Genomic DNA, 21,039 nt, shown 5'->3' with positions numbered 1-21,039 from the left:
ACAAGGTCCAGGGCTGGCCGCGATGGCTACTGGAGGGAGCTGATCACGGGGTCTCCTTACCGGAAGGGTGGGCACCTCTTTCCCGTCTCTTTTTCCTCCTCCTGGTCCCAACCTGTGCTCAGCAGGTTCCCAGATTTTGCACCCCGATTTAAGCTCCTCCTTTTTTTGGCCCAGCTCAAACGTCTCCCTGTGATCCAAAAACCTCCCAGAGTAGGTGAAGCTTTAGCCACTGTTTTGGGGAGGGAGGGGAAGCTGCATGTTGCAACCTCTTCCCGGAGGCAGCAGAGAGAGCAAACACAGATCCCAAGTCCACCCCAGCAAACCCTGCCTGTCCTTAAGATGGGGCCTGCCACCATAACCTAAATGACCCACAGACCTTTCTTAGCCCAGGGATGAGGTGTCAACATTCTCTCTAACCTACGGCTGTGGCAGGACTTTGCCTCCCACCATGACCCAATTCAGTAGTCCCAGGAATGAATGACCCTGGAAAAGGCCTTCTTGTCCCTCTGGGTTGGCTGTGACCTTCTGCCCTCCATTCTCAATGAGCTTTTGAGCTCGACTTGTCTCTTTGACTGGTAGAACTGGCTGCCACCAAGGGAAAATGAGCAAAGAGCCCGTTTGTTTTTCCTGAGGTTCCGTCTAGTTACCTCTGGATGCAGAGGCAGGGGCTAGGAAAATCTTTCTCCCTGACTAGAAGCAAAGCTGAAGGAAAGGAGGCAAAATGAGATATTAGAAAAGGGCCATCATCTCCGCCCTGTCGCTAGAGCTTCTTTGTGTATTGGGAAACAACATCCACCATCAACTATTGATAATTTACAATCGTGCATTATCGCTATTATTGATGTCCCTATTTTGGGTTATCCCTCATTCCCTCCTCTGACACCAATTATTATTATTATTATTATTATTATTATTATACCAGGGATTGAACACAGAGGTGCTTAACCACCGAGCCACATTTTTTTTTTTTTTTTTTTTGAGAAATAAGTTGCTGAGGCTGGCCTTGATCCTCCTGAGTTACTGGAGTTATAGGCATGCTTCACCATTGTCTGGCTAAATTTTGATGAACCATAAAAGTGGGAGAAATATGTTTAGCATGAAAGAAACACTAACATTTTAATGTTCAAATCTAAGTCTTTACAAAGGATTGCTTATGTTTTAATTTGAAAACAGATAAATGTTCACGTTCTATAGCTAATCAATAATTATCAAAATAAAGTGTATCTACCAAAATCAGATTTACCTTTCTTTGTTCCTTAATATTTCCCTCTTACTATTCAGTTAATGCAATCACATCCTCATATCACGTAACCAATTAAAAGTCTGCTAACTGATCTCCCTTCCTTCAGTCCAGTCATTCCTCCAAACCATTTGGTGTTGTGTTTTTTGTTTTGTTTTTTGTTTTGTTTTTTGGTACCAGGGATTGAACTCAGGGGCCTTCAAGCACTGAGTCACATTCCCAGCCCTTCTTTATATTTCATTTAGAGAGAGGGTCTCAGTGAGTTGCTTAGCGGTTCACACTTGCTGAAGCTGGCTTTGAACTCGTGATCCTGGTGCCTCAGCCTCCCCAGCTGTGGCATTATAGGCATGTGCCACCACACCCGGCTCCAACCATTTGCTAATCTTCCTATTATGTAGCTCCAATTATGACACTCATCTGCTCAAAAGCTTTCAGTGACTCCCTACTTCCCATCACAGTGAATGTAAATATCATAAATGTATCCTCCTATCCTTGCTGTTTTTTCTCTCTGGATCGTATTTCCTATACCTTCTAGTCTAACCAAATTGAATCACATAACATCTCCTTATTGTGCACTATATGGTCCTATCTGTGATCAAGGTTTTCATTTTTCATTGTAGCTCCTTCTGCCCGTTTGGGCTTCAGAAAGACCCCTAGCTCTCTGGCTGTCAGAATTGTACATGTCCTTAAAATTTGTTTTATGATTCCTCCCTCCCCACCTCACCCATGCCAAGACCTTGGGAGCAAGCTCTACCTCTTTCACAGCTTTGGTAGTGACTTTGTGTTATACACATACATGTCATATTGATCTCACTAGATTTAAACTCGTTTTTATGGCCCACAGCAACTCATATAAAAATATTTATCTGATGACTTCAATTGGGCTGAAAGTCATCCTTTGAAGTTTAAATTTCTAATACCTCTCAGAACTCCTAAGCCACAAAAATAAGCAACAAAGGTAATGATTAAAGAAATGATTGACTATCCATATGAATGAATGTGAAACTATCTTTTAAGTGAATGAGGAAACTCTAATTTAGTCACATGGAGCAATATATAACATATTGTTAGGAAAAAGGAAAAAGCATTCTACCATTTGTGATTTTTAAAGACAATAGAATGTATCAATATGCATGTGAGCACTTCCGTTGGATGGATTTTTCAAGAGTGCAGGTCAATTTTTGCCAGTGTTTATCTCTATGGAAAGGTATGGGGTGAGATGATAATGGACAGGGTTGGGAGAAATTTTTCATTTCTCTGTATACTTAGTATCTTTAGAATTTTGAACATAGTCACATATTATCTACTCTAAAATTGTAATGAAAATCTGCAATGATTGATAACTCACAATGATTCGTTTTCTGTGCTAGTGATTACATGATGATGATGGGTGCTGGTGATTGAACCCAGGGCTTAGTGTGTGCATGCTAGGCACATACTCTACACTGAGCAAAACCCCACACAATTCCTCTGATTATTTTTTGATTTGAATATAAAAGATGACTTAGTTTTTTGCCTTTGATTTTAAGGAGAATATAATCCAATTGGAGAGTATAGACATTAGTTGGAGTCCATCTGCTGGGCTTTGAATCTCATCTCCACACCTTACTAGCTGTGCCACTCAGTACAAGTTACTAAACCTCTCTTGGTTTTATAGTCCATGTTAGTAGAATAGAAATAGTGATTTTAGGGGTAAGAGGGGAGTAAAGTGGGCATGAGGTAGGAAACACAGTGGAATGAGATGGACATTGATACCCTAAGTACATGTTTAAAGACACAAATTGGTGTGAATATACTTTGTATACATCCAGAGATATGAAAAAAATGTGCTCTAATGTGTAATATGAATTGGAATGCATTCTGATGTCATATATAACAAATTATAATTAAAAAATAGTGCTATTATTTACTTACTTGGACTGTTCCCAGATTTCAATGGGATAAATACACTGAATGCATTGTCTGATTCACAAAGAATATTAGGTGAATGTTTATAAGGTTTATCAATTACTGAATGGTTTATATATATAATTTTTATAAATAGTAATATCATTTCATACCATTGTAAGACTGATCATTATTGGTATATTTGTTTCATGGGAAATGAGTTGTTCAAGTTGTAGAAGTTCTTTTTAATAAATCATCTGTGGCAACCAACTATAATCTATGACGCCACCTAGAAAAGGAAAACTTGATTGTCTAATTTAGATGGAGATTACTTAAACATTCACTCCACCAATCACAGATCAAATGAAGATAGAAATAGATTGCGTGCCTTAAGAGAAGTCATACTCTTATCAGTAACAGTGTTTAAGCAAAGTTTGTTCAGATAGAGCATGTTGTCATTATGGATCTTCTTACTGAAGAACATAATTGAATCTGATGTATTGAATCTGAGGTTATGATTTATTCAGCCACAGGTTGGGTTTTGAACTTTTTGACTTCATACAATTTCTTTAGAAGCATCAATGTATATAATATGCCTAAGGTTTGTAGGTAGAGGAAATAAAAAATCCTTATATCATTTTAGATTTGGAATACTTGCATTCTTTCCTTTTTACTGACTTGGATTGGAATTTGAGGTGCATGGTCGGAATTTTAGGAAATAGATTTATTTTTTGAACCACAATCTCAAGTTCTAAATTAGAAAATACTCAACAAGATGATTTTTGAGAAAAAAAAAGTGGCCAGGAGTTATTTAGTGACCTACTTTGGTTCTGCATTGTCTAGTATCACTTAGGTTTATTAAATTTTAACTAGTTATTCTCCTCCATGTTTGAACCAACTTTTTCTTTGTTAAATGATTAATGAATTCCAGGAAAGAAGAATATTTCTTAAATCCAATTTACTCCACTTGTAGTTTTTTTTCCTGAGAAAATAGCATACGTATTATTTAAGCCAACACAATAATTTGATTTGTTTCACAAGTCAGTGGGTTTATTTATCAAAGTAATAATTTTTGAAATTCCTTATCATCCAACTGTGTACTGAGTTGAAGATACATCTACTACTAATGGTCTTCCCGTAAATTGATAATTCCCTCTCGGAGTCCCTTGCCTGTTTTGCTTACCTCTGATCCAGAATATTTGCTGAATTTGAATTTGATTATGGAGAGTAAGTTCATCTGTGAAGATGACTCGTTTACCCAGTGATAAATGATATAGACCTTCAGGACTGATAGAGTCACTGATTTGGAGCGTATTCTTCATGCTAGATGTGTCATACTGCAATTTAGTTCTTTGTGTTTTGTGCATCCATTCGTTTACTCCTTACAGTGAGCTTTGGAGGTAAATATGATCTTATGAAGGAGAAAAGAGAGTCATACAGAGGCTATATGACATAGGCAAGGTCACTGTGCCAGAACAGGAATTTAATCCCAAGGGGCCCAGGATCATGTGACCCAACACCTGAGCCTTCAGCTCAGCTTCAATCATAAAGCACTTAATTTAAATTGGTACAGAGATACAGAGTATTATAAGAATGGAAGTATTCACTGATGGGATAAGTTTTAGGAGCATTTATAGATCTTAAAAAGTAGTGTGTGTGTGTGTGTGTGTGTGTGTGTGTGTGTGTGTGTGTGTGATTACATGAACATATATTTACATTTATCTATTGTCTGTCTCTTTCTGTGAGTTAAAGTTCACCATGATCTTTTACAGTCCTTCACAAATGTACATTTTTATTGCTTTATGATTAGTTTGTGTTTTCAGTTCAGTTTTAGAGTGGTTTTCAATGCCAACTCATGGTTCAAATAGAGTAGGACTCTAAGTATTATCTTCTCTCAGTAGACTAAGGGAAGACACATATTTTGGATAGTCCAAAAAAGCTCAAATCAATCCTGACAACAAAACATTTATTTAGCTAATAAGCAAATAATGTATAGATCTAACCTAAATTTATAGCTTTATGCCTTAGAATTGATTTTTCTTCAACTAGACAGAAAGAAAACAGTCTGTTGGCCTGTTGAAAACCAGTCCACCCTAATGGTAAAAATATCCCATCTAGGGCAACGAAGTGGTCAGTGAGAATATTTGCTATGTGTATAAAAATAGCACATGGAAAGTGAAATTGAAGATGTTTTGTTTGGAGTCTATGAACAATGTGCTTTTAGTTTCACTATATAAGTCAAAGACCAAAAAACACATGGAGCACAAGGAGCATGGACTCCCTCTCTGCGGCTAAGGCAGCAGCTGAAAGGGCCAAGTTACATTCACAAGAATGTGCTCTAGAAAGAAAAGAATCATGTAGGCCTCTGAGGAAAGATACAGGCCTACAGAAAAAATGGACTGCCCTCTATTTGTGGAAAAGTCTCATGAGTTTGTCATGAACTATCTTTGCAGAAAGAAAAATAAAAAGAAAGTAGATATTCCTAAAGAAGAGCAGGTAAGTAGAATGGAAAATTTTACCACATCCACAAAACAATTCATCTTTTCTTATTTACTGGCCATATTTGCTTTACCCTGCAATCTTGAATGAGGATCAACAAAACATTTATAAGATTTGGATCTATGTTTTCAGTTTATTACCTTAACGTGATTTGCACTATAGTTCTTTCAAAGTTATATCCATACAGAATGGGCGGTGTATGAAGGCCAACTTTTTATTGGCATCTTGAAGAATCTTGCTTCATCCTTGAAAAGTGACATATTTTAGCCTTCTTCAAACTGAGATGCTGTGTATGCTTTACCCTGAGTGGTGGGGCCCTGTGACCTCCACTCGGGTAAATAGAGATATGTTTTGCAAAAACAGATAGGTCCAGAGCCCAAATATTTACTCAGTGTTTTGCAAGAGAGACTAGAGTGTTAACCATACTTGGTTGATAACTGCTGTGGCTGTAGTTTGCAGAAGAATAGCCTGACTGCAGACAGACTAAGGACAAGCTCATCGCTGAAAAAACCAAGTCAGAATTCGGAACACAGTGTTTCATCTTTTACAAACAGCACAGAGGAAATTCTGTTTAGTAAGATCCAGGAAAACCATTGCTTAATCATGCATCCCTAGAGGTCAGATATCAGCATATCAGCACTTCCTGTGGATCTCACCTACTATGTTTCATTAGGTTAATTTCTCCATTAGTATGTCGTTTAACACTATTTTATCTCATTATGGGTATTGAAAGTCTCCTTCATCACACCTCTCTTTATAACCTTTTGATATGGTAAGGTACCTTTAGCTCTGAACAAAAACTACATAAAATTATCCTGATAAAATAAAACTTAATCAAATATGTACCCCAAAATTTGGTTGCCAGGTAACTGTATATCATCCTATATAGTATTCCTCTGCTGGATGCTCAGACAAAAGTATATTTGTATATATATATATATTTATTTATTGAATATGAAATACATATTTATTACATATGATCTATATATAAATATGTATTAATATATAATTATTGATTAGGATACATATGTAGAATATGGACTAGTTGTCAGGCCTTGTTCAATACAATGAACAAAGGCCCAAGTTCACATTTTAGTGGAAAGAAAGAGGCAATAATCCCAATACTATATAATGTCAATTGGCAAAATAGTTATGAAGAAAAAAGGGAGTAAGGGAGTGAGAGACTGGAGCAGGTGCTATTTCAGGTACGGTGGTCAGAGAAGCACTGATTTGCTGGGTTTGCTGCATGTGCTGCTCACCACTGCCACCTGCAGGCCACTTTGTATCTGGAGGTAGGCAATCCAAAACACTCCTTATCCTCCTACACACTCCACCCCTGCCACACACACATATATTTGGGGTTATCAGAGATATGAACATTCTAGGTAACTGAAAGAGTGAGAAAAAAATACTAAAAGAGGCACCTTGTGAAAATTAGCCAGAAAATACTGTGAAGGTCCATCAAAATCTCCAAGGAGATTGTGGTGTAGGTCGGTGGTAAAGCACTTGCTCAGCATGTACAAGTCCCTGGGTTCAATTTCCAGCACAAACAAAGCACATCTCCAAGACTCCCTATGTCCTGAGCAATAAATATAAACTTCTCAATCTTGTTTTTGTATTTAAGCTTTTCAGAGGAAAGTGTGTGTGTGTGTGTGTGTGTATAATAATATAACTTCTTATAATATAATAATATATTATAAGGTTATAATAACATAACCTTATCTTCTAAACTGGATTGTGGTAGCACAAGCTCACGAAATTTTAAATTAACATAATCATGTAATTATATATTAATTAAAATAAATTTTATGTAAACCTCATGAAAAAAAAAAAAAGGATTTGGTCGGCAGGGGGGTTGCTGGGAATTGGACCCAGGGCCTCATGCATGCTAGGCAAGCCCTCTACCAACCAAATGATTCCCCAGTCCAGGAAGGATTTTTTTATTTGCTGTTATCTAAAACACTTAAAACAGTACATTCAGTAAATACTTGCTGAAGGAGTGAAATGTATTTTACTAAATTATAACTAACTGCTAAGTATTACTGAAACATTAAAATAAAATGTTAAAATGAAATTGAGACAGAGAACATAAACATCTAGCTGTTTCTAAGATCAGTCAAATTTATAAATTTCTAAACAAATTATGTCTGTCTGGAAATTATTCTTCCTGGTACAATCTGTCCACAGAGGTAGCAAGGCAATCAGATATCACAGCATGAGGCAGTTACAAAATTGGTGGCAGGTAATCACTTGATTGGCATCAAGAGGGGACAGAGGCACTCACTATGACTTTTCAACCAAAGGGGACGTCACACGTATTTAATATTTACAAAGCAAAAGCAAAACTATGTAACATTTTAAAAACAACCAAGTTTGAATGATATCCATAAAATAAGCCAATTAAGTCCCAGAAAGCCACAACATTAAGAAAAATTTTGGTCATTGTTTCTCCTGATTTGCTCTATGAAAGTATAAGGAGAGAAGGCCACACAGAGGCCTCTGAAGTTCTGCTGCCTGTCTGGAACCAGTGGAACTTGGCCAAACATTTAACAAAAGGTGAATGAAAATTCTAGAAGATGGGGGTAATAGGGGAGTTTATAGCACTGTATTCTGGAGCTCTGTTAAACATTTGTACTAATCTAAGATGTAACACACAGGACTATGGCTAGAGTGGACCATAAAGAAAACCAGGTGACTTCACCTGTCCTTTTCCAGGTGTCTGTCTTGTGCCCATGCTTTAGCCTGGTTCCCTCAGCTGTGCCCAAGTTGGCATGTGGGCCATGACGGAGCACTGCTGTAGGTTATTGGTTCACAATCCCACTCCACTGCTCGCTCACCTGGAGCTTGCAAGTGGGAATGGGCCTAACTGTGGCTGGACCAGCATCTGCACCAGGACCCCTCCCTACTACTCCCTACTTGTTAAAGGGCCCCTTTATCAGTTCAGGAATCCCTCTCTACTTCCCACCCATCCACCATGGGACAGGATAAACATACAAGGTAAGGTCTGAATGACTGATCTGCCTAAAGTATTACTTCCACCAAGACTAAAATGTAAACTTTAGATATAACCAGAAGTCAAACAGAGCATCCAAAGATAGACTTAGGAAACAGCTTTGGGAGAGAATTATGGGATCAAATACAAAGTAGCTGACTAATTTAAAAGTGGTTTTATAACGCAATGTAATGATCTAAGGATAATTACATTATCCTTATTTTATATTAAATTTTGACATCACTATTTCTTAAAATGTTCCTTAGCCCTCATTTCCATCATGTCGGGTTAGACCCCAATTTCCTTAATCAGACACCTATAGCACCAAGAATTAAAATCAAGAATCAACAAATGGGACGAATTCAAACAAAAAAAAAAGTTTTTTCTCAGCAAGAGAAACAATATGTGAGGTGAATAGGGAGCCTGTATCCTGGGAACAAACTTTTACCCCTCACACATCAGATAGAGCTCTAATCTCTAGGGTATACAAAGAACTCAAACAGCTAAGCACCAAAAAAACCCAAATAACCCAATCAACAAATGGGCCAAGGACCTGAACAGAGACTTCTCAGAAGAGGACATACAATCAATCAACAAGTACACAAAAAAATGCTCACCATCTCTAGCAATCAGAGAAATGCAAATTAAAACTACGCTAAGATACCATCTCACTCCAGTAAGAAAGGCAGCCATTATGAAGTCAAACAACAATAAGTGATGGCAAGGATGTGGGAGGAAAGGCACACTCATACACTGCTGGTGGGACTGCAAATTGGTGCAGCCTACTTGGAAAGCAGTATGGAGATTCCCTGGAAAGCTGGGAATGGAACCACCATTTGACCCAGCTATCCCTCTTCTCGGTCTATTCCCAAAGGACCTAAAAACAGCATACTACAGGGACACAGCCAAATCAATGTTTATAGCAGCACAATTCACAATAGCTAGACTGTGGAGCCAACTTAGATGCCCTTCAATGGATGAATGGATTTAAAAAATGTGGCATTTATACACAATGGAATATTACTCAGCACTAAAAAATAACAAGATCATGCCATTTGTAGGGAAATGGATGGCATTAGAGCAGATTATGCTAAGTGAAATTAGTCAATCCCTAAAAAACAAATGCCGAATGCTTCTCTGATATAAGGGGGGTGACTCAAAATGGGGTAGGGAGGAAGAGCATGGGAAGAAGTTTATCTCTAGATAGGGAAGAGAGGTGGGAGGGAAAGGGAGGGAGAAGGGGAATTGCATGGAAGATGGAAGGAGACCCTCATTGTTATACAGAATACATGTATGAAGATGTGAGAAAAAATAGCATCACCTTAGATTGGGTAGGGAGAAGTGATGGGAGGGGAGGGGAGGGAATAGGGGAAAGGAAGGATAGTGGAATGAAATAGACATTATTATTGTTGTGTGTATACATGTGACTGCATGACCAATGTGATTCTGCAAACTGTACACTAAGAAAAATGAGAAATTATATCCCATCTGAAAAAAAATATTCCTTAGATTACTCTCTTATTTTTGTTATAAAATATGAGTCAGGCTGGGGACATAGTCAGTGGTAGAGTGCTTGCCTGCATGTGCAAGGCCCTGGGTTTGATCCCTAGCTCTGAGAGAGAGAGAGAGAGAGAGAGAGAGAGAGAGAGAGAGAGAGAGAGAGAGAGAGAGAGAGAGGAGAGACTGATCTCAGACTCTTTCCAGATCTGTGGAATCAGAGGAGCTGCTAGTGGATCCCTGGAACCTGTACTAATATTAACAGACGTTTGCAGATAATCACTGTGTACAGTGAAGCAAGAGAACTGCTGCCTTACACAGCTCTGGAGAATATCTACACCTGCTTTACACAAGGAGTTCTGATTTCTGTTGAGCAATTTTCTATCTTGTAGAGCTCCTCCATGATATATTTAAATCTAAAGGCGGGTTGAAATAATTTCTTGTTGCAAAAAGAATTTCTCTTATCAGCTCCATTTTTTTTCCATTAAAAATTAGATTTGGGAAAATTCAATAAATTGATATATGACTTTATTTACAAGCATTGCTTCAATGCTGCCAGCAGCATAGACTGGTGACCAGCCCTAATGCCTCTATAGCAGAAGCCCTTGTATCTAGCAGGGGCTCAAAAAATTGGTTGAGGCCATTCAAGCACTTGATAGAAACAGAATAGAAAAAACTTAAGAGTAAAACCGAATTGGGAGGTGGGCACTGGAGAGAAAAGAGGATTCTGGGGAACAAAAAATTGAAGACAACTAACATAACTAGGAAAACTAGAGGAGAAATTCGTCTGGGGGGGAACAAGAAAATGAAGAGTCCGGTTAAGTGTGGGTGGTAATGAGACAGATAAGAAGCTGAAAATGGAGCTTTGGGAATGAGAACTGGTGGTGGGTCAATGCAGGCAGAGAGCTGCTAAAGAGAAAATAGTGTAAAAAGCTCCTGATGACAGAAGTCAGACCTGAATTTAACAGAGAGGATGGAGACGGAGCTCAGTAGTAGAGTATATGTTAATATCTACTCCCCCCAGGCACTAGGTGCTCATCCCTAGCACATGCGCTCACACTCATGAAAGAGCTAATAGAAAGGACAGTAAAGGAAAGACTTACTGTCACTCCTTCACCCCCTCCACCTACTTATACAAAGACTTTCAGATATCCAAAAGGAAATCCCTTGGCCATGATTTCATCTGTGCTTTGGAACACTTCCAAATTTTAGAATAATAAAAAATATTTCATGTATATATGCATGTTGGACAATGTAGAGAAAGTGGTACTTGTTTCAGATTCTGTGGAGCCAGGGCGGGTATGCTGTCCAGTAAGTAGATTTTGTTAATTTTCACATTCTATGAGATGAATCTCATAGTTGTACTGAATTTCCTGAGATGTTTAGAGGAATCTGCTGGATAGTATAGTTACTGGACTTCATTTGGTTACATAGAGCTAGTGACCAGAATATCCTCTCCAATAGTTAATGTCATTGCGCCATCTGCTGGTGGAGTTATTTTACCATTAGACAACAATAGGCCCTTCTAAACAACACACGTATTAACTCACACTGCTGCACAAATTCTTGGAGGTCAAATATCCTCCCATGCATTCTCTTCATATGTGCGTGAATTCTTGTCTGAATATTAGATCTTTCTGCTTTTGTCTGATGATGGGATGGTGAGGTAAGTGTTATATTCAGTATCAGTCATCAAGTTTCCAAACGGTTGGTCAAATCAGAAGCTCAAAGCTCAGGATTTGGGTGTGCGCAGGCATCCAGAGACTTGGGCATCAATTTGGACCTGGTAGAGTCCTGGATTGCCTGTGCATTTGGAGAGACTTCCAATCTGGTTGTCAGGATGTATATAAATGACCCCAAAATGCCTCCTTATATTGGAGGCTGTTGCTTTCTTCCCAGATTCACTCAAAAACCTGTGAACAGCCAAGTCAGTTTTTACATATCCAGGTGCTTGAAACAAAGCCCAAATAAGCAGATTTTTAACCAATTACAGCTGCTTACCTTATATACCTTGAGAAATTGCACTTGCATCTGCTTGGTATAGATAAGATCAACTTTGTATGGATAAAAACCCTGTTTCCAACTGCTGCCCTTTGGAGCTCAATTGGTACAGAGGTGCCTGCAGGGCTGTTGCGGAACATCATCTAAATATGGAAGTTCCCTCTCTGATCCTGTTTTCTCTCCCCACTCCAGGAGTTTCTTGCCCTCTTCACCTTAGAGGTAGTGGCTGTGCATACAATCCTGTCAGAGTGTGGGAGGCCATCCTCCTACCTCCCTGGCTGGGCGAGAGGCGCTTAGGCACATCTCTGTGTCCAGAACTTTCCACACCCTTCTCAGGTCCGAGGGCTTGTCCGTGCAGAGGCGTGTCTGGCCACTACCCAAAGACCCAATCATTGCCCCTGACCTTGGGAAACTTCTCTCCTTAATCTTCATTGGATGGGATTTTCCCCAGAATTTTTTGTTCCCCAATAAAAGTCTACTCCCTGGTGTGTTCTCTCTCTCTCGCTAGCCTCTTCAGTAAACCTCACTACCATAATAGGTGGCTGCAGGCTGGAGCTAGGAGAAGCCATCCTGGAGCTGGTTTAAAGGTAATTAAAGTCTGTCTCTTTAATTCAAAACTCCCTAGAGATTTTTCACGTTCTGAACCTTCATTTATGAAGCCGGTGCTGGCCGCGGGCGAAAGTCAAAGTGTCGCCCAAATAGAGCTCATTGCCTGCTACTCCTGCTTTGTCATCATGTCCTTTTCCTTTATTGGCCCTCAAACCCTCAGAAAAACTCTCTACATCGGATGCAAAAGGGCTCCCCTCAGCAAGGACAAAGACGTGACCATCTTAAACTGAGACAACTCAAGTTGTTCACACGGTCATGACCATAGTCATGCTCTGTGCCTTTCTTTCAGTTACTGTTGTTCTCCTCCAGAAAGCGACACTATTTCCGAAATAGGGACAAACAGGATTTGGTGTCACTGGTGCCCCTGGTTGTCCCTTGTCAGAGTGTGCTGGGGGCCTGGTCACAAAAGGAATGAGACCTTGAGATGTGTTCCACCGTGTAGCTGTTGCATCTATCTATGCTCTCCTAAGGGACAAGCTGTACAAGCTGTAGGCAAGATGGCAGGACTTTAGTCTGAACCCGACTTTGGTCAAAGGCCCTTTACATTTGTGGCATTGTGTTATGGGTTGGAGGTAAAGTGGGTCAAAAGCTCAAGTATTGGAAAAATGACATTCAATGCAGGAATCCTCAGATTTGAAATGGTTAGATTTTGAGAACTGTAACCTAATAAGTGGATTAATTCATTTGATGGATTAATAATTTAAATGGATTACTAGATGGTAACTATAGGCAGGTGGGGCATGACTGGGAGGTGTGTCCTTTGGGAGGTGTGTCCTTGGGGACTATATTTTGTCCCTGACTACCATGAACTGATCAACTTTCCTCCACCAAGCCCTTCTGCCATGATGTTCTGCCTCACCTTGGACCCAGACCAATGAAGTTGGCCTACCATGGTCTACAATGAGCCCCAAATAAACTCTTCAACCTCTTACTAATTGTTCTTATCAGGTATTTTTGTTACAACAACAGAAAACTAACTAATATACTTCACAAATGGAATACATGAAGGGTAGAACAATTTGAAGGGACATTTAGGCCTGAGAAAGGACATTGAGAGACGGAACCTGAAGCCCAGGAGTTCCACATTTGAAAGACTCAAAAGCTTCACACATTTTCTAGTGAAGTCCACCTTCCCCTGTATGGTTGAATGTAAGAAAACAGCTTTCCCTTCAATGGTTAAGGCTCAGACTTACTGATCTCATTTTGCCAGCACCACTGTTTTAGTCAGCTATTTTTGCTGCTGTGACCAAAAGACCTAATAAGAACAATATAGAGGAGGAAAAGTTTTCTTTGGGACTTGTGGTTTCAGAGATCTCAGTCCACAGATGGCCAACGCCATTGTCCTGGGGCCTGATGAGGCAGAACATCAAGGCAGAAAGGTTTAGAAGAGGAAAGCAACTCAGCATATGGAAATGAGAGAGAGAGAGAGAGAGAGAGAGAGAAAGAGAGAGAGAGAGAGAGAGAGAGAAACTCCACTCAAAGGCACAGTGACCCACCTCCTCCAGCCACACCCTTGCTGCCTACAGTTACCAGGCAGTTAATCCATTCAAGTGAATTAATGCACGAATTAGGTTAAGGGTCTTATAACCCAGTCATTTCACCTTGAAACTTTCTTTCAAATGTCTCACACATGAGCTTCTGGGGGACACCTCATATTCAAACTATGACAACCACTAACCAGCTTTGTGGTCCTGTCTAATATTTTGTTTATCTATGCTTAAATTTCCTTGTTTGTAAAATGGAGACAATAATGGTACCCATCCTCTGGGTTTGTTGAAACAATTAAATAAAATCAGTTAATTTTATTTAACTTTATTTTATTTAATTTTATTTAACCCTTAGCATAATAGCTGAGTACATGGACACTGGAACCAGACTGCCTGGGTTTCACTTCCAGCCTTATGACTTACTGCTGCCTGTCTGAACTTGGGAAAGGCACCTGTTTCTGTAAGTTCAGTTTCCTCAGCTGTAAAATGGGGATACCCATCTAATAAGGTTGTTTTATTTAAAGTGTTAATAAGCTGGTCTGGTGCACTCCTGTAATCCCAGCAGTTGGGGAGTCTGAGGTAGGAGGATTGTGAGTTCAATGCCATCCTCAGCAACTTAGTGAGACCCTGTCTCTAAATAAAATATATATAAAAAAGGACTGAGGATGTGGCTCAGTGGTTATGTACCCCTGGGTTCAGTCCCTGGTACCAATAAATAAATACATATAAAAATAAAGTGTTAGGGCTGGGGATGTGGCTCAAGTGGTAGCGCGCTCGCCTGGCATGCGTGTGGCCCGGGTTCGATCCTCAGCACCACATACCAACAAAGATGTTGTGTCCGCCAAGAACTAAAAAAATAAATATTAAAAATTCTCTCTCTCTCTCTCTCTCTCTCTCTCTCTCTCTCTCTCTCTCTCTCTCTCCTGCTCTCACTCTCTAAAAAATAAATAAATAAAGTGTTAATGTAAAATATTTAGAATATCGCAGAGCTGCTTATTTAATTATAAGTATAAAGCTCTTAGTTTCCCCTTAGTAAGAACTCAATAAATGATAATGTTATTAGTCACATAACTGCCCAGATAAATCATAAATTTATTAGTCATCCTGTAAAGAAGGAAATATTGGTTGTTTTCTTCTTTTATTATAAAATTTTAGGGCTTTTGACTCAAACTTTTGCTTCTCCAAATTCAATCCAGGAAGTGACAGGACCAAGGGACCAGAAAGGACTAGAAAGAAAGACAAATGTATTCATAAAAACAAAACAACTCAGATGGTGTTTTAAAAAGGACTAGCTCCTCTTTCTTTCCCAATTAAAACTTCTGAGCAAACTTCTTTTGCATCCCTCTTGTCTCTGGAAAGAATCTTTGCAGTGGTCCTCTCCCAAGGGATTTATAACCATAAGGAAACCAGGTGTTTTGCGGCTCTGGTTGGAGAAACAAAACTGGCCTAGACATAATTCCCTGGCTCCTTGGGACAGAAGTTGAGGGAATCCCATATCTCTTTTATTGGATTTTCCCTTCTCAAACGCAGCATTTAGAAGAGGATCTTTGAATTGTTGGTGCACACTCCAAAGACGGAGGCGAGGCACAGAGCCAGCAACCCTTTGACCAGGTCTTATCATGATGGTTGTTAAAAGCATTAAGCGTCCGGGGTGCTTGCGGGGATCCACAGAACTGCCCCCCTCTCCGGCCCCCTGCGGGTGAGCGCGCTGGACCGACCCCGCGCAGGCGAGGCGGGCCCCGCCAGTAGGGGGCGTGCGGGATCCGTGTTCCCCGGGCGCTGTCCCGCCCAAGCGGGCGGACAGCGAGCGTTTCCTACTGCGCTTCTCCGCAGCAGCGGTGATGGGTGACCACCGCGCTGTTCCTGAGATGTTCCGACTCGGGACTCTGGCGGGCTGCTGCTACCGCACAAGTTCCCGGGCTGGGGGCTGTGCGGGTGGCCAGCCGGGCTCGAAGGCTGCGCGGCGGCGCCTCCGCCTCTGCCTTCTGGGAACCCTAGCTACGTGCCTACATTGCAAAACTCAGGAGCCACTTGGGCCCCGCGCTCATCTCTACCTGAGTCCCCTGAACCTTTCCACCTCCTCCTTCCGGGAATAAAAAGCGACCAGGCGGGAGGATTTCATTGCATCCTTGCAGGGACACACCAAAATCCCAGCGATGACCCTGACTAACGTTGGAAAGTTACAGCCCCACAGCTGAGCTCTTCTCCACCACGCGTCCTTAACCTGCGTCTCCGAAGGTAAGTTGCCTGGTGCAGGCTCCTTGTTTAACTTCTTCATCCGTGGAAAAGTGGCTGCTTTCCCGCCCTAACCTACCCTGTGACACTCAGTCCCTCTCTCCCGTCCCTTTCTGAGCCCTGTTTTGGTGCTAGTTGGCTGCTCTTCTTCCCACCTCCGCTCCACCTTCCTTTGGAAACCATCACTTCCTATTCTGCAAAATCATACAGCAAACGCTTGCTGGAGTGGACTCCTGGGATGGCGGAGCTTTTTGGTTGTCGTTGGTTATGGATTGAAGACAGAAGGGGCTATTAAATTCTGTTCTGTTTCCTTGTCCCTTTGGCTCCTTAAACATTTGTTTGATTAAAAACGCACAAGTGAAACTATATTCTGATTCTCCCCCTTTATTAGGCAAATTGATGAATAAATTAAAGAAAGAAATTGGGCAATCACACCCTATTATTCCAGTCCTAACTAAAAGTTAGTAGTAACACATGGTCATGGGTGTTGATTTATTTGTATGGAAGTCATCTTGTGAAATAGAACAAACAGAGAATTCCTTTTGAGGAGCACTGAGTCCATTTTGACACCTGTGCTCCCGGCTTGCAGTGATTGCCTATTTCATTTAATTTGAAGGGCCCTTGACTTTATCAGTAAAATGTAAACCATTGTCTGTTATTATGCCCTGAGATTCTTCTATTGAAGTTTATTCTTTTTTGTTTAAAGTCAATATTCTTTGAGTGTCCCCTTAATAAATCACAGTTTACCACTTGGAAAGGAAGACATCAGAAAATGGTATTGAAGGAAAGTTCTGGTCTGGAATTGAAGAAACATGGCAAATTCAGAAAACCTTGTGTTCAGGTTTTGGACACAGTTCTACTGCTAATTGGCAATGTGACCTCTGTTATTCAACCTCCATTCCCCCTCCCCTGACCCCCAGTACTGGGGAAGGAATCCTGAAGTGCTTTACCAGTGAGCTACCTTCCTCCCCAGTTCTTTTTATTTTTTATTTTTTTTAAAATTTTGAGACAGGGTCTTGCTAAATTGCTGAGGCTGGTCTTGAACTTGTGATCCTCCTGTTGCAGCCTTCCCAGTCACTGGGATTACAGGCGTGCACTATGGCATCTGGTTTAGTTATGCAATTATTGCTCAGATCTTCATTTTGCTCATTTCAGGAACCTGAGACAAATAATCTTTACCCATTATTCAATGGCTGCTAAATTCAGTCAATTCTTGATTCTTTTCTTCCTTAACTTATCAGTGATATTTAAGAAAACTGACCACTCTCCTTGAAATGCTTTCTCCTTGAAGTCTTATGAAGTTTTATTTCTCCCTCTTTGCCTGCTTCTTCTCAGTCTACCTGACTGGGTTTTTCCTCCTCTTCTCTAAATGCTGATGTTTAGGGTGTAAGAGGCCTCTTTTCTACTCCCCTGCATGCTCTCCTCTATGACATTTAAAATCAATACCTTAACAAATTCCCACGTGTATGCTTCCAATGTCAACTTGTTCTTCTCTAAACCCCAGGCTCAGGCATCCAGATGGCTTTTTGACATCTTCCATGATAGTCATCTCAAAAGTAGTGTGTCTAAAGTAGTGAATCCTGATCTTCACCCCCAAATCTGCTTTTCCTCAAGTCTTGTCCATCCCAGTAAATAGCGACCCTATCTGTTATGGTTTCAATGTGTCTTCAAAATTCATGTGCTGGAAACTTAGTGCCTAGTATAACAGTGTTGACTGGGAGCATTTTAAAAGGTGGTTAGGTCAGGAGGGATCTGTCCTCATGGATAGATTAATATCCTATCATGAGAATGGGTGTGTTATTGTGAGAGTTGGGTTGTTATAAAAGTGACTTTAGGGACTGGGGATGTGGCTCAGCGGTAGAGCACTTGCCTAGCATGTGTGAGGTCCTGGGTTCAATCCTCAGCACCACATAAAAATAAATAAACAAAATAACTGTATTGTGTACAAATAAAAAATAAATATTAAAAAAAGTGACTTTGGCCCTCTCCTGCTCTCTCTTGCTCTTCCACCTTCTGCCAGGAGATAATGCAAGAGGGCCCTTGCCAGATACCAGATGTCTTGATGTTCAACTTCCTAACCTCCAGAACTATAGGAGAGAAATCTCTGTTCTTTATAAATTACACTGACAGTGGTATTCTGCTACAGAAGCACAGAATAGTCCAAGGCTCTCACCATTCTCAAGCCAAAATCCTTCAGTCAACTTGATTTCTACCATCAGACTAGCCTAACCACCTTCTCTCTAATTGAACTATAGCTGTCACCTCCCTAGCTTTTCCCTTGCCTTCTTTTTTTTTTTTAATTTTTTTTAAGTTGTAGTTGGACACAATACTTTTATTTATTTATTTATTTTTTATTTTTATGTGGTGCTGAGGATTGAACCCAGGGCCTTGCATGTGCGAGATGAGCGCTCTACCCCTGAGCCACAACCCCAGCCCTCCCTTGCCTTCATACTCTACACAGCTATAGGAGTAATTATACAAGTTAATTGTGTCCCACAATAGATCAAAACTATTCATTGATTTAGCTCATTTAGGGACCTGCAGGATTGTGATTTAGTCTTTATTTTTTTCTGTCATCTGTTTCTGCTGTCTGTCATCTGTCATTTTACCAACACTGCAGTTGTTGGCCTCCCAGTTATTACTCCAATATGCCAAGCATAACCCTGAACAGTGCATGGCTGACTGCAATTTCCAGCTGACAAATGTTTGGTTAGAACCCTCTCTCCCCATCTCCATCCTGGATGTGAACTGTGTCTTCAGTGCCTAGATTGGTGCTTGGCACTAAGGTTATTGCACATCTTTATTAAATTCATGAATCTGGAAAGTGATAGCATTATATTTATAGCACAAGGCTAAAGTGAAGATCATACCATGAGGCCAGTTTTTATACTGGAAAGAATTCTAAATTTATAGTTGGACAAATCTGGTTTCCAGTTCTGTTTACATACTTGCTAGTACTGTAAACTTCTCAGAAGGTCTATTTTTCAAGTGTGTGGAGTGAGCATGAAGTGAAACTAAAAACATAAAGCATATAGCTAAGAGGAGGCTAAAAATTGACCAATTTTGATAATTCACATGTGAATGTGCTTCCTAAGCTATAAAACAGCATACATGCATACAGAACTCAGGCTACTGAGGACTATTGTATGCAATGTAGTTGTGTTAAGCGTTTCAGGGTGAATGGTGCTCACAGCAAACTGAAACTGAGAAAGCCAATAACTGGTGGCATCTATATCTCATATCTACAGACTCCAGTGGAGTAGAGAATTCCCATTTTTGTGCATAATTTCTTTTATCTTGTGACCCTACTGTGCCTAAGGAGGTAATGCATATTCTTATTATCTCATTCTCTCAAGAAACCTGTGCATAAAAACTCAGCCAAGTGATGTAATACAAGTGCGTTAGTCAGCGTTAGGTCACTGTGACCAAAATACCTGATAAGAATGATTTAGAGGAATAAAAGTTTATTTTGCTCAGGGTTTCAGAGATTTAATCCATGATGGGCAGACTGCCTTGCTCTGGGCCCAAGGTGTAGCAGCACATCATCGCAGAAGGTTACCGCTGAGGGAGGCTTCTCCCTTCATGGTGGCAGGGAAGAGGGGAGGGGAAGGTGCTGTGGGGAAGAGGAACCCTTCCAACATGCCCCAGTGACCTGCCTGCTCCAGCCATGCCCCATCTGCCTGCGGTTACCATCCAGTGAGTCCATTCAAACTAGGAGGGACTGATTGGGTTATAGCTCTCATAACCTAATCATTCCACCTCTGAATATTCCTGCAATTAACAGGGTATACCCCGATTTGGGGGTACACTTCCTATCCAAACCATAACACCAAGTATTAGGCGGTAAGAAGCTACAGTGAGCATTTTATCAGCATGGTCCTGCTAGATGAGTACTAACTAGTTATTTTAGTTAAGCACACAATGATAGGCTCCAGCTGTTCAAAGGGGAATACGATATATTCCCTTTATTTTCAGAAAGCTCACAGTCTCTTGCTCTGTTTAGTCCACTTTTATAAGGTGTGTATAACTCAGAATATTTGAGCACAGGAAGAGGTCAGCTACATCAAGTTTCAACTGCAGCAGTTCAAAGACAAACAGCATTCTGAGACTTTTTTTTTCCCCATGAAACTGCAAAGGGTAGGCCATATTCTTGAAACACAGTTATTCAATATTCTTGGAAACATCTAGGGTTCAGAGGGTTGGAGGTGGGGATGTGTGAGATCCAGATTCAGTGAATTGAGGTTTCAGACTATAGGACTCCTAAATAAATTAGAGCAGTTTCAGGATTTTCCCTGAGAGTTCCCAAGTAGTCCAGTGCTGGTTGTGCTGTATTCTTTCTCTGGTTTGCAATCTCTTCCCCAGTAGTAGTGCAAGCTCTGAATGACTTTAAGAACTCAAGCAGACTGCGGGAGCTTTCCCTAGATCCACCAGCCTCCCAGAAGTCCTGCCTCTGAGAAAGTCCCCCTGAGCCAGGGGTGATCTTGAGGAGAAAAGTAGAGTGTGGGCTGGGGATGTGGCTCAAGCGGTAGCGTGCTCGCCTGGCATGCGTGCTCGCCTGGCATGCATGCGGCCCGGGTTCGATCCTCAGCATC

At 40.7% G+C, this 21,039-nt stretch overlaps 1 long non-coding RNA gene across 10 annotated transcripts in view; it reads left to right on the top strand.

Annotated features, from left to right (window-relative positions):
• The first annotated feature begins 16,009 nt into the window (after nt 1-16,009).
• Nucleotides 16,010-21,039, top strand: part of LOC144366914 (uncharacterized) — a 95,420-nt gene continuing 90,390 nt past the window's right edge. For 4 of the 10 annotated variants that reach the window (XR_013426096.1, XR_013426102.1, XR_013426091.1 and 1 more), the window contains exon 1: nt 16,013-16,450. This is a non-coding gene — a long non-coding RNA (uncharacterized LOC144366914). Of the gene's footprint in view, nt 16,451-21,039 lie in introns of all 10 variants that reach the window. The other 6 variants (XR_013426094.1, XR_013426093.1, XR_013426097.1 and 3 more) reach the window with 5 other exon arrangements.

The sequence above is a fragment of the Ictidomys tridecemlineatus genome, chromosome 9 (assembly GCF_052094955.1).
Source record: "Ictidomys tridecemlineatus isolate mIctTri1 chromosome 9, mIctTri1.hap1, whole genome shotgun sequence".
Lineage (NCBI taxonomy): Eukaryota > Metazoa > Chordata > Mammalia > Rodentia > Sciuridae > Ictidomys > Ictidomys tridecemlineatus.
This window is presented reverse-complemented; position numbering and strand designations above follow the sequence as displayed.